The sequence below is a fragment of the Lissotriton helveticus genome, chromosome 2_1, assembly GCF_964261635.1.
Source record: "Lissotriton helveticus chromosome 2_1, aLisHel1.1, whole genome shotgun sequence".
NCBI classification, from domain to species: Eukaryota; Metazoa; Chordata; class Amphibia; order Caudata; family Salamandridae; genus Lissotriton; species Lissotriton helveticus.
Window position 1 is genome coordinate 309,844,995 of NC_136059.1, and position 14,880 is coordinate 309,859,874.

The window sequence follows — 14,880 nt, forward strand, 5'->3', positions numbered from 1 at the left end:
TTTCAGGGAAGACCTGGCTTGGCAGTTTGGGCTGGACTGTTCCCATAAGGAACATTGTGAAGACTGATTTGCATATGGCTGAGTCTGCACTGGAGTGGCAGAGTGAGCTAAAGAACGATGATGAATTCAACCCAGATCTGTGACTGGGGGTGAGTGTCTGAAAAGTTTCAGCGCTCCGTCCATCGTCTCCTTGTTGTTGCTTTGTTCACCCAAAGTTGGCAGAGTATGCTCAGATGTGGGCCCCTTGCTCACTTTGCCACTGGATTCAAGCTAGCCTGGCTGATGAGGGGTGTTAGCCCAAAACCAGTCCCAGCATGCTTGTTTGTGGTCCAGGGAAGACCAGTCTTGGCACTTCGGGCTGAACTGTTCCCATACAGAACAGGCTCAAGACTGATTTGCATATGGCTGGGTATGACCTGGGGTGACGAAGTGAGTTAAAGAGCCAAGATGGGTTCAACCCAGATCTGTGACAGGGGGTGAGTGTCTGAAAAGTTTCAGCACTCCGTCCATCATTTCCTTGTGTCTGCTATTGAGGAAGTCCTCTACACACGTCTATAGGTCCTGAACGTACTCCTCTCTTCATATAATGAGGTGATCTAACCATGTTATTTACTTAAAGTGTGAGTCATGTTGGGTGTACACGTGGCAAATGTAGGAAACAAGGAGCAGGCGCTATTTGATCAGTGCTCTATATTAGCACATACATTCTTTTTGTTATTAAACTAGCATGTTTGCAATGGTCCAATGTGTACCTATTGATGATAATATCTTTGATTTATGAAAATGTCGACTCAAAGGTGACTATTTGCCCACTTGGGCCAAAGTGTTTGGTTATTGATTTTTTAATTTTGGTTTATTTGAGTTTGGGTTCTTTCTGCTCTTGTCTGTTTGGGTATTCAATATATAAATGTTTCGCACTAACGTCAATATAATGCAACACTTTTTCTATACTTTGCCCTGATAGTGTTGAAGGTATGGACAACCCTAAACAATTCAACTGTGAAGTATATGTCAAGAGCAATGGGGTGACCCCTTTTGTGGGGGCGTGGCTTTGAGTGCGATGGAGGAAGGCGTGCTCGGGTAGAGCTCCTGCTTGAGCTCCCCTCTCCCGGGCAAATTTTCCGGCATAGTTCTCCTCACACGGCCGGAAACTGCTGGCGGACCCTCATCTGCCTCCCGCCCAGCCACTGACCAGCTGTGAAGCGGCTCGGACACGAGGATCCGCACCGGCCCATACTGAAGGGCGGTAGCCGGTGTGGTCGCGACTTCCCTGGGGCCTTCGTCCACGTGAGGTCGGGGCTTTGGAGCTGCAACTAGGCCTCACTCTGCGGCCTACACGTGAAGTCACCAGAACTTCGCGGCGCCTGAATGCGCACACTGCACGACCGATGGTGCTGCTGGCCGCCTTCTGAAGAGTCACTGGACCCTCCCCACCTGTAACCCCCGCAGGCGAACGCGGCGGAGGACGGCGAGAGGCGGAGGTGCCGAGCAGGGCCGCGACTTGGGGGACTGGGCGATCTGACGGCCCGGGCGCCCCGAACACAGCATCTAACCGGCATAAGACAATGCCACGGCATCGCTGGTGAGTGACTGAGGGGAGCAGCGACTGGAGGGCTGGAGACGGTCCCCTCCCTCCCCCACGTATACCGACACCTACAATTGCTGGCAGAGTCACTAGGCCAAACCTCACGGCCCATCCACTCCCTCGCTACACCCAGCATGGCCCGGGGGGCCGAGACTGTATAGCACCCCCCCGCTCCCCCGCTAACCCTGGGCGGCACATACCCTCTGGAACGTGGTGCGGGCATTGCACCTGGCTCGCGGCCGCCGCTCCGGGGGCCGACCAACGAGCCCCCCCTTTTTCGATTGGGCGCCACCCGCTGCATATAGCATCGAGGGGACTGGGCCGCGCACCCCCCCTTCTCTCCCTCTCCAACAATCTCCACGGGAGCGCAGTGGGGCGGGTGGCATGTGCGGCTGCGGCCAAGGGCATGGCGAAAGCTACGACCAGCAAGGGGGACCCTACCCATCGTCTGCCATCATCAGTCGCGGATGCGAAGAGCTGCCTCCACCACGACCCTGACGCTTCCGGAGATGCTGTGCCACGAGCCACCCGGAGGGGTGGAGATTTGTGCTCTGCCCAGCGGGAACCCTTCGAGGCGAACTGGGAGCCACTACCATACTGCGGATACCCCATTACTACCCCTCTACTGCGACCCTGGGAATAGCCTTAACGCAGCGACTGCCGCGTGCTGATGCCTCTGCCCCCGCGCCATCAGGACACTTGCTGAGGGGGTGTTGTGAGAGAAACTGCTCGACCACTTCAAGACCCCCCACTCGGCCACTGCCTGCGCCACACATCCGTGCACCCGCGAACGGGCGCTAATGACTATTCTGTAGCTGCGGAGCTGCAGACGCTGTGGGGCGCCGCTGCCATTGTCGCCGCGCCGGGCCTGGACTGTGTTTGCGGTTGCCGAGCTCCCAGGGTACTACATACTGGCCACCTGAGTCTATGCCTTGCACGATCCCACCAACGCACCGGCCTTACACAGTCACCGTGCCTAGCCCATGTCTGGAGGGGTGAAGACGCGGACCGGCACCGGGGGCACGTCGATCAAAGGGAAGCTTCCCAAGGCGACGTCTACAATGGACACGGAACAAGTGACGTCCAAACTAGACCATGTGCTAGCTGTCATGGAGCGGCTGGAGGAATCCCTCTAGCAGACCCGCACCTCCATGGAGACTAAGATAGACCTGACCCACCTCAGAGCCGACCATAAGAAGCTACAGGACCGCACATCAACCCTGGAGGCGACGGTATAGACGCTGGAGCCCACGGTGAGCCAGATGGACAGACACATCCAAGACCTACTCAATCGTGTGGAATTTTTGGAGGAACGAGCTGAGGATGCGGAAGGACGGGCACGGAGAAATAACATCCGCTTGGTCGGTGTCCCGGAAAAATGGGAGGGGATGGACCCAGTTAGACGAGTTGAAGCCTGGATACAGGAATTGCTGCCGGAGGGAGTACTGTCGCCCCATTTTGTGGTGGAACGGGCTCACCGGGTACCCACACGGCCCCACCCCACGGGCTCCAACCCCAGGCCTTTAATCTTTCGAGTCCTCAATTACAGAGACCGCGATATGATCCTGCGGTAATCCAGAAAACTTGGCGAAGTCCGAATAGATAACACCACAGTGATGTTTTTCCCTGACTACACAGTGCAAGTTCAAAGACAGCGTCACTCATTCTTAGCAGTGAAAAGACGACTACGACAAGAGAATCTCAAGTATTCCCTGCTTTTCCCCGCCAAGCTACGAGTGGTGGCACAGGACAAAACGCACTTCTTCACCAACCCTGACGAAGTTGAGGCCTGGCTAGACGGGGCGTGGCTGAGGCGCCTCGGAGGACACAAGGGGCCCACACGACTTCGCGTGCCTGGGGATCTAGACGGCAACGCAGACGCAGAACCTCTACCCCCCCCCCGCACCCAGGAGGTGCCTACACGCTCTCCACCAGCGGATCTAATATTACAGGAACAACAGGATGCGCTACGCAGGGTCACGGAGATCAGCAGCTCCCCGACCCCGTCCAACGCCCCGAATGCTAGCCCGACCACGTTTCCAAGTGATGATGAAGCAATCTACGGCCTAACAGACTCCCAACAATCCACGGATCCTCCGGAAGTCACGCCACAGACTGTGGATCTCCTTGGCTAAGATGGCCCGCAGGAGGGGGTGGGGGTGGGGTTGGAGGGCTTGCGGGGTGCCCCACCTGCAGAGCTGCCCCGGGCTGGTGGGAAGGGGCCCTACACGAGTGGTGAATATGGCTGAAATCAGGATTTGCACCTGGAATGTCAGAGGCATGCACACACCAGCCAGGCGCTATCAGATTTACTCCTATCTCAAACGTCATAAAATAAATGTAGCGCTACTCCAAGAAACGCATCTGAATAAAACGGAGGTGCGCGCTTTGTACCGTAGGTGGCGTGGATAGCTCTATGCCACAGACTACTCCTCATACGCACGCGGCGCCCTGTTGTGGATTCGCCCTGGGACCCCTTGGGTAGTCACGAACACACACATAGATCCCGAGGGTAGATACGTGGCGGCCCGGGGCAGACTAGATGGGCAACAGGTGGCGCTAGCCTCTCTCTACTCCCCGAATACAGACCAGGGCAGTTTTCTCGCGCGCCTCTCTACGACAATAGCAGCCTGGCACACGGCCCCATGGATACTGGGGGGTGATTACAACTGCGTATTAGACACGGTCCTCGACCGCTCCTCCCCACCCCCAGCTAACGCACTGACGCACGGCCCCTGAGAGCGCTACTAGACTGGGCTGCACAGTGGGACCTTCAAGATGCTTGGCGGGTTGACAATCCCGCGACACGGGTATACTCCTATTACTCTGGCGCACACAACCTGCATGTACGCCTAGAAAGATTCATAGTATCCACCGACCTCCAGCCACTTGTCACTGACACGAGATACATGGGTCGCACTCATTCGGACCACAATCCGCACTTCCTGACCATTGCTTGGGAACACCCACATCCACCCATTCCCACCTGGCGACTCCAACCGGCGCTGCTGCTAGATGCGGCCTTTTGTGACTCCCTACTCACGCAGACAGCCCAATACTTTGAGGAAAATGCCGACACGGCGTCCTCTCCCCAGATTGAATGGGACGCCTTTAAAGTTTTGATTCGGGGCCACTGTTAGGGCACACAGGGACACATGCAGCGACAACTGGAGGGCGACTTAACACGACTGGAGACCGGCCTACTCGATAGAGAGCAAGATGCGGTAGATGGCGCAGCTGACCCGCTGACGGAGGCACGGGCGGAACATGCACGCCTCCTGGAAAGGCTACGCACTCTTAACTACGCTGCTCACTCGGCACGAACACACCATCTGAGTGACAGACCTGTTAAACTACTGGCGTGGTTGATTTCGCGAGAAGACCGGGCATCCCCGGTGGCAGCAATACACGTGGACGAGACAGGCCTACAATACTCACAACACCACATTCACAAAGCGTTCACGACACATTACGACGCTTTATATCGCTCCAGACTCCACGACCCCCACCCAGACATAGTTGGGTATCTCTCCCCCCTCCAGATGCCACAACTAACTATTGCGCAACAAGATGAACTCGGAGCCCCGCTCACACCTGATGAGCTCCGTGACGCCATCTTTCACTTATCTAACGGCAAAACCCCTGGCCCGGATGGGTTACCGGCTGAGTTTTACAAGGCTGGCTCAGATATCCTCGTACCGAAACTCCTAAAGATGTACACCGCAGCTGCGGAAGACTCCACTCTTCCTCCCACACTACACGAAGCCAACCTGATATCCATACCCAAACCTGGCAGGGATACGACACGAATGGGCTCTTATCGTCCCCCGGCCCTCCTAAACACGAACTAAAAAATACTTGCTTCCACACTAGCCCGGAGATTGGCGCCCTTAGTCCCCCTCCTGGTACACCATGACCAGAATGGATTTGTTCCAACACGCCACACATCTTATAATATATGTCGCCTGTTTCGTGTTCAGGAGTACGTTGTTCGACACTGGCCTCGAGTGGGCTGCCTAGTGTTGGACCTAGAGAAGGCGTTCGATTCTGTTGAGTGGCCGTACCTGGGGGCGGTGTTGAAGAAATACGGCCTGGGAGGCGGCTATGAGAACATGGTAGATCTGCTTTACCGCGGACCTACAGTACGGGTCCGCACTGGGAGACTTCTCTCTGACGCCATCTGTGTACGCAGAGGTACCAGACAGGGCTGCCCTCTGTCGCCACTGCTGTTCTCCTTAGCCATGGAACCTCTGGCCACGATCCTCCGGACACGGGGAGGTGAATGGGGTATCCCATTGGCAGATGGACTACATGTGGTCTCGCTATATGCGGATGACCTGCTATTATACGTCAGAGATCTGACTGCTGTCCCAGAATCTCTCACTGACATTTTCCAAACCTTTGAGCGAATGCGAGCCACGATAGGGACAGATGCCCCCCTCTCCGACACCAGGAGACCAAGCATGGGAGCAGCCTCTCGCCTCTGATGTGTGCACTTACACGGCTGTCATTGAGGGACACCAAGAGTATCAGGCTACCGAACATCTTGGCCTTGACTGCAATAATCATGCTTTGACGTCACCGGCTATACGAGCCTAGTTCCCTGCATTAGTGAGCTATACCAACATACACCTGCTTACTACATGGCGCCATCACGCATGCGGAATCTTCAATCCCTCTGTTGCCTATCCACACACTACCTGACAACCACCTCTGTCACTAGACGCTCCCTGTGGATATAGGCAACTGCCCATGTAACACAAATGCCGCAGATGCGCTAATGAGCCTACACGATTGACCGCAAAAATAAAAATGGAAAAATCTATCGACCTATCTATTAACCGGGCTATGTGTTATCTTATGTCTACATGTTCTACTTATACTACGCCGCCGGACCCCCGGGTTGTCGGCTGAATGGCTGTGTCATCTTGCCCAATATCTCTTGTTCACCAACCTTGCTGCCGGCCCCTGTGGGTTGTAGGCTATATGCTGTGTGACTGCAAAGTAGACTGTCTTGAGCAATAAAGGTCTTTTAAAAAATAAAACAAATAAAAATAAAATAAAAATGGGGTGACCCCTTTTGTGAACAATGATGATTGTCAGGCACAACTTAATTGATTCTCAACAAAGGCATGCATGATAACAGGGGCGTAACAAACACCCCCACTGGCCCCGTGGTGCGGGGGGCCCCAGTCTTCAGTAAATTAAGGGGGCCCCCTCAGCTCTTCGGTAGAGAGCTGTGAGAGAGAGGCTTGCTTTGAAGCAAGCTTCTCTCTCTCTCTCTAAAGCAGCCTCTAAAGCAGCCTGCTCTGAGCTCCTTGCCTGACCCAGGACTGAAGAGAAAAAAAGTAACAAGTTACATTGTTTCTCTTCAGTCAGATCCATGAGTCAGGCCCGGAAAAAGGATATGGGTGTGGGCCCCAGAGACAGCATTCTCCACAGGGCACAGCCTCTGAGAAGGGACGAGGTAGCACAGAGCTGACAGGACCAGGAGAAGGATTGCAGCTCCTCCCAGGAACAGGATCTACAGGGAGGCATTGCAAGGTAAAGAATCATTTGCAATATATGGTTTTGCAATATATGCATTCGCATATATGCAAGTCATATATGGTTTGGATTAGAATAGTTAGTTGTGGAATTGTGTTGTGTGGATTGGATCTGTGTAGTGAAATAATGTGCCATAGTGTGCAGTGTAATTATGTGGATAGAAATTGTGTGGTATTGAGTGTACTGTAATTATGTGGAGTGGGATTGTGTGTCATGGGGTGGGATTGTGTGTCTTGGAGAGAGATTATCTGGAATGGTATTTTCTGTTGTGGAGTGGTATGTAGTGAAGTTTACTAATGTGGCGTGCTTTTAAATATTGTAGCATGGTGTGCTATTTTGCGGTGTAGATTGGATGTATGTGGTGCGTTGTGTAATTGTGTTGTTGGTTTGAATTATGTAGCTTGTTGTTGAATTATGTGGTGTTGAATGGAAATGTGTAGAGTTGAATTTGTGTGACGTGGAAGTGTGCGCTGTTGAGTGGTATTATGAGGCATGGTGTTAAGTGTAGTTATGTAGAATGTTGCTACGTGGCATAGACTGGATTTATGTGGAGTGTATTTATCCAATATGGAGTAGAGCATAATTATGTGGAGGTAAATTATGTGGTGCTGAGTGGTATTATGTGGAGTGTAATTATGTTGTGTGATGAATCGTGTGGGAATGAATTGTGGAATTGTGTGACGTGTGGAATTATGTGGCATGGTGTGGTGTATAATTGTGCGGAGTGGAACTATGCAGCATGTTGCAGAGTTGTATTTTGTGGAAGGGAATTATGTGTTTTGGAGTGGAGTGTAAATATGTTGTGTAAAGTATAATTATATAGGTTGAAGTGTAATTATGTGTAGTTGATTTGTGTTGTGTGGAGTGTAATTATGTGGTTTGGAGTGGTATTAAGTTGTGTGGAAGGGTATTATGTAATGTGGAATTATGTGGTATGGAGTGAAGTGGAAATATGTGTTTCTTAATTTTTAGGATTGTAATTATGTGGTATGGAATGTTGTAGGGTTCAATAATTTATAGTAGAATTGTGTGGCATGGAATTATTAGATGTTCATATGTGCTGTGTATGTGGTAGACTTAGCATAGCTGCCAAGGTTTCTGATTGCGATGTGTGACATTTTCATAATTTCAGTGAAGTTATGAGTGACATTTCAACGACTGAGTGACACTTTCTTGTGAACAAAATCAAGTGATTAAGAGGAGGTAAACATATAAATATTCGAAATTACGCCCATTTGAGCATCTAGAAACTCTAAGAAAGTCACTGAACTACAGTGTGCTAACAGCAGGCTACTGAAGACTGAGCAGAGTCAGACTGTGTGAATGTCACCCATTATTACAGTTAAATTATGAAAACGTCACACTTACCAATCAGAAACTAGGCATCTATGAGTGTATCAGTGTGAAAATGTGCTCTAATTGAGGTGTATTCCTCTTCACCATCATGGTGACCAGACTGCCATGTGCCTTTGCAAACTTGCAAGCGCCAAGCAGTTTTCCATCAGCTACATGATAATGTAACAATACAAAATAAATACATAGGATGTTCTCTGCAGAAATCAGAGGTTTGCCTGCGACAGGTTACACTTACTCCAGCACTTTAAAAGTGGCACTTCATTCAAGGTCCAATCAGGCCTCCCATAATGTCTGGTTACTCTGCGTAGAAATGCTGCAAAGTTGTTTTTAAATGCTAATCTGTGATCAGATTAAACCTTCCAAAAAGAGCTACTTTTATCTATGAGTAATCAGTCCATTTCTGGGATGCTAAAATCACAGTAAGACCCAGTGACTTACCCTCTAGTCCCTCCTCAGTGATCTTCTGTCTGAGGTAGGGTGCAACAGGGATCTAACATGTTTTAGGACTATGTGGTCTAGACTGCCCTGGTCTGAAGTGTTTCGTCCATTTAGCCAGGAGTGTGAGGAGGGGAGATCCGAGCCTGAAGCATTATGTGCTGTGGTGCCTCTGATGCTTCGAGACTAGAGTTAGGCCACAGCTCCCTGTGCCACGGTAGGCACCTAGACCCTTGGCACAATCAGCTTGTCTGCGGAGCAAGGTCTGTAGGTGCATTAATACAACACCAGCTGGACGAACAGGGACCTGAGTCCTCGTCTGTGTGTGTGTAGATTGAGTTTCACAGGCCTGCGACCAGCAGTCATAGGCCCGAAATTGAGAGGCTGGATGAGGAAATATAGGAGACTGTTAGAGCATGCCTCTCGATAGACTCTAGTTAAAAGAGGAATATTGAGGACCGCAAGAGGGCCAACAGGCGTTGGATGGCTGCGAGGTGATTGACCACAGTAACAGGTGGAACTACGAGAGATGACTAGAGGCGCTAACCCTCTGAGGAGCAATAATTCATGGCAGTAAGGAGAGGGGAGGTTATGCCTATGCACTCCGAGAGTGTATTGTGCGGTATCAATACAATGTCACCTGGGTACAGTAACGCTTTCTGAAACCACTGTCACTCATTTAGCAATTACTCAATGTAACACCCCTAATCAGTGCAGAAGAAATCAGCGCTCTGACACAGGTAACGGTTACCAATACACCTAGGTCACAGGAGTTACAGGACCTTCACAATTAACGTTTTTGTTTTTCATTCCGGTATGTCTGCTGCTGATAGTAGCTATTACTGCCATGTGACAGTTTTGAAGAAAACAAGTAGGAAGCAGCCTGGAAACAGACTCCCACATCCTTTTCCTTTAATACTTACTCATCGTTATTTCCGTTCCCCCAACAACAAAACAGCAATGAAATTGGGCACTTCAGCGCTGTGGTGTCATCATGTTGGAAACTTAGATCCCGGCTCCTCCATGAAGAGCGGCTGTTTTTGCACATCGCTCCCTGCAGGGAGGTGGGGTTGTCCCGGGTCACATAACACACTCCAGAGCTCCGGTGCCCTTCTTATGCCCCTAGCTCTCATCAGGAACCAGTCTTTGCAGATGTCGCACTTGAAGCAGCTGACATCATAGGGCTGCCGGTGCAAGGGGCGTGCGCCTGCAACAAATCCTCGCGAGACCTAACTTTATGGACATACTACGGAAATACGGCAAAATGTTGTGGGCATAGAAAAGGCATATTCACTAGAGGACTACCACACAGGCAGCTGTACTGCATAACGAAACTTACTGCATCGCGTTTAGGAGACAGGGGAAGTGTAGGAAAGTGGGTTTCTGTTGCCCCACTTTTTGCCAGACTACTGATCTACTTTTACTTGGTATGCCCTGGGTCCCTGCCAATCAGGTTCCCAGGGCCTGTGTTTTCCCCCAAAACAAACTCAATTGGCATCTCTGGTCACAGGTCAGCCACTGGTAAATGGTACCACAGATATCCAGGGCACTGTGACCAGAGAAGGCCTCTAAGGGCTACAGCACTTATTGTGACACCCTTACAGGTCCTGTACCACTACACTCACACATTGCCTTTGCAGGCTTCATGTTATGGCACAGAACAAAGTGAAGAATCGACATGTCATACATACCCGCCTACAACCCACTGCCCTGGCATAGATCAGTCACCCCTCTAGTTTAGTGCACTATACCCGTGTTGAGGGGACAGGTGCATGAGCCCTGTACCCCTACATTGCCCAAGTCTATTCTTAGACATTGTAAGTGCAGTGCTGCGATTAAGAGTTTATGGTGCTGGGAGTTTGTCATTACGAACTCCACAGCACCATAATCGCTACACTGAAAACTGAGTAGTTTGGTATCAAACTTCTCAGCACATTAAACCCACACTGATGCCAGTGTGGGATTTAAGGAAAAATGCACACAGAGGGCATCTCAGAGATACCCCCTGAAAACGAGCCTACCTCTAGTGCCCCGACTGAGTGGCTGCTTAGGCTGCCACCACCAGGCATGTTTCTGGACCCCTGGGCCAAGAGCCTGCTGCTCTTGGGGGCCTTAAACAATGCACATCCTGGGACGAGGTGCCAAGCCTCCTCTCCCAGGATGGGCAGGGTTCACGAAGGTGAAGCTTCAAAGGCTTGCCACCTTTGTGAGCTTCCCCAGACCACTTGCTGCCTTCAGCAACTGGTCCCCACTGGTTCTGCCCCCCACTTTGGTTGGGAGAACCGGTGGGAAAAACAAATGAGGAACAGAGGTGTGCCCAACTCTGCCACCTCCACCCCTCAGGTGGGGGAGGCGAGGTGAAGCATAACTCCGAGTCCCCACCATCTTGAGGATGGGGGGACCCAACCAACCAGGGACAGACTTGTGCCCCACTCCCACTGGAGGGTGGCACAATAGGGGGTATATCCTCCCCAGGGAAGGGACCCATTGGTCCCTGCCCTCTACCTACCTGTAATGCCCTAAATCTAGTATTTAGGGGCACCCTGAACCTTGCTTCCACAGATCCAGAAATGACAAGAAGAAAAGAAGGACCGAACAGCCGTGCAGCCGTGCAGCCAGCTAAGAAGAGGAAGACCCCCATGGACTTAGCAACAGCCCTACAGGCCTGTCTCTCCTCGAACTTGCTCCTGCAAAATCCTGGTGTGTCCTGCAGCCAGCAACCTCAAAAACCCCGGAGGACCTGCCTGCCTTCACTTCCAAAGACTGCTTCTCCCGTGAACACCGGATTTTTTCAACTGCAACCTCTGGCAGCAGCGGGAGACCACGAATCCAGCCCACTCTGCACCTGCTGAATCCGGTTCAAGCTCGAGTGGAAAAACACCTCGAGGAGGTCACTCTGGCGATCCTGAACTGAGATCCAGTGATCCCTCACCTGCCTCAAGTCTCCAGCCGACGCCTGCAGTCTAAATCCACAAATCCCCCCTAACCGCGACCAGGAGCTGGTAAGAAGATCCGACCCCAAAAGGCACCCCTGCACCCGACGTCCCACGGTCTTTGTGTGCCCAAACCGACGATGCCTAACCAACCCTTAATTTCCAAACTTACCTCTCGAAGTGGTGGTCGCACCCAGAAGTCCTTTGTCTCCCTGCCTGCAGTGCTTTCGCAAACCGGAGGTTCTCTATTGAAAACAACAGGGCGACCGACGTCGAAACAGCACTTTGCACCTGGCCGCCTCAGTGCCGCTGAGGTGCACCTTTTGTAAGAAAAAACAAACAAAAAAAACAAAGGTGGTGATGGACGGAGCGTTGACAATACAAACACTCACCCCCAGTCAACTGATCTGATTGGGTGGCAGAGTGGGCTAAAGAACGGCGATGGATTAAACCCAGATCAGTTGACTGGGGGTGAGTGCTTGTATTGTCAACGCTCCGTCCATCACCACCTTTGGTTTTGCTTTGGTGCACCTTTTGTGCCACTTTGTTTCCCCATTTGCCCTCACCTAAACCGTAGGAGCTTTGCTCTCACAGCCCAGTGGCCTGCTTGCCAACAGCCATCAACTGGAGGCCCCCTATCCCCTATAGGATAACACTGGGCCTCAACACTCTGCACCCGGCCACCCTAGTGCCGCTGAGGGTGTAGCAAGAGTGCATCACTGACCCTGGGGGACCCCTGAGTCTAACCCAGAAGCTTAACTCCCACAGTCGATAACTTACCTGTGAACCGATAACCTGTTTTTCCTCTATAGGATAACTTTGACAATTTTCTTCCAAAAAGATTCTAAGTGTGGAGTTTTGAAATCTAAAAATATTATTTAAATATCGCAAGAATAACCAAAACCTATTTACTTACCTGTTTGCAGGAAATGTCCCAGTGCTGAATCTAGGTATCCAGCAGTGAGTTAGAAAAATAACGTAAAAAGTAACTTACCTGTAATTTACTAAAAAAGCCTATTCATTTCAATGTACTGTATTAGCTAAGTATTGCCACTTACTGCATCCCCTGTAAATCAAACAAAGTACAAATCCTATTGCATTTTCAAACTGTTCTACAATCAGCAATTTATTACTGTAAAGTATTTAATGCTTAACTGTGTCAGGCCTGCTTGGTTCTAACAGTGTATATTTTTATACAAAAACAATTGGCCTAGAGTTCAGTTCTAGATTGTGTGAATTCATTTGCTGACTGAGTGTGTACATCAAATGCTTAACACTGTCCTCTGATACTGCCTTCCTGCTCGACCACTCTACCAAAAATAGAGAGTAAGGTTCTATCTAACTTTAACCTCTGCCTACCTCTGGGGTCACCTGGACTCTATACACATTATGCCTCATGTTGGTGTAGGATATATAGATCCAGTTTCCTACAGGAAGCACCAGAAAACAGACATCGGCACATGGAAATAATACTACACCATCATTAATTAGCAGTATTGGTACCCAAAGGGGCGCGATGCGTGATTTTGCATTTCAGTGCGGTGATGCGGATCGCCACACTTAAATGCATTAGTCTAACGCCAGATGCGTGGTACGTGGTACTTGGCAGGGCTTTTGGACAAGTGGATTTGGACAAGGCTTTTATTTTATGGGGTATAAAGTGGACGTTTCTCTTTTTTTCTTTGTAAAAATAATATGGGCTGGTTCTTTACCTTCCGGTACGTTTCTGAACAGTTTGTTAAGCTAAATTGTATTGTTGCATTGTGTGCGCATGCAGGGAAGAACAAGTGTCTGGCAGACATGCAGAAATTCATCCTGCATCTCAGTAATAACTTCCACACTTCTAAGCAGTAATTCCAATCCTAGAATGAGTTACCTGTTTTCTTTATAGTGACAGTTAGTAAAACCAGTAAGTGCTTTGCGAGTCTATATAAGTAGCAAAGGTTTTAAAGGGACTTGTTTTTGTGCAAGGTATTGCTTTTCAAAGTTCACGGAAAGGATACAAAATATCTCCAGATAATAATGGGGTTGACAGGATGGTGTGATAGCAGAATATTGATACATGTGGATCTGGTGAGGACTGCAGGCAGCAAGTGCTTTTTAAATTTTTTTTATTTATCATTTTGTAAACATAAACAAAGTACAGCAGTCACAGGTGCATATAATCAAGAAAGTACATAATACATCAGGTGTGAAATTGTTACAGTACATATACCAGTGCATAGTCAAAGTGCAAAAGGGGACACATCCAGTAGATCCAGACAATACTTTCTTAACGATTCAATCAGGTACTATGCATTTCTTCATCCTCTGAATGGGATAACATATATGTAGTGTAAGGGCTCCATATATCTTGTGGTCTAGATTGCCTTGGTAACTCCTAAGCGTAACAGGTGAGTTGATCCCTGCAATAAGCTAGATCATGGAGCCATTGCTTCAACAAAGGTGCTGGCCTACCATCCCAACACATAGCAACTCTGCGCTTAGCCAGCTGCATAGCCAACACCACCATTTTACAAACACCCACTGGCACTGTAGAAACAATACTCAATAAGCATATCTTTACGTTCTGCATGATCTGTACTTCCATCATTTCCGTCAATGCGGCAGTCACGTCGGCCCAGACGGTAGATACTTTGGGACAGGCCCCGGCCGGATGAACAAACTCAGCATTGTCAGCCCCACATCTCCTATAACAGTGAGATTCCCGTAAGCCATATTTATGCAATTGAGCAGGGGTATAGTACTTTTGATGAATGTACATATAATGAAAAAGTTTAAAATGACCATTTACCGCAAAGCTCCCAGTCATGCTACAACTCTCTTCCCACTTCTCATCTGTTAGTGGTTGCATCAAACATGCATCCCACTTGGCTCTAGAGTTGCCTGGCACCGCACCCTCATCCAATTGGGAGGCATAATACAGTTGTGAAACTAATTTAACCTTATTCTGCGCGGTATATAGCAGCTGCAATGCCCCCAACAAGGGAGGTTCCACAGGAAAGTCCGAGTACAAGCTGCGCA

At 50.0% G+C, this 14,880-nt stretch overlaps 1 long non-coding RNA gene across 1 annotated transcript in view; it reads right to left on the reverse strand.

The window, feature by feature from the left end:
- The window catches only part of LOC144819328 (uncharacterized), a 114,952-nt gene that overhangs the window by 44,763 nt on the left and 55,309 nt on the right, over nt 1-14,880 (reverse strand). The gene's annotated exons all lie outside the window — the stretch shown is intronic.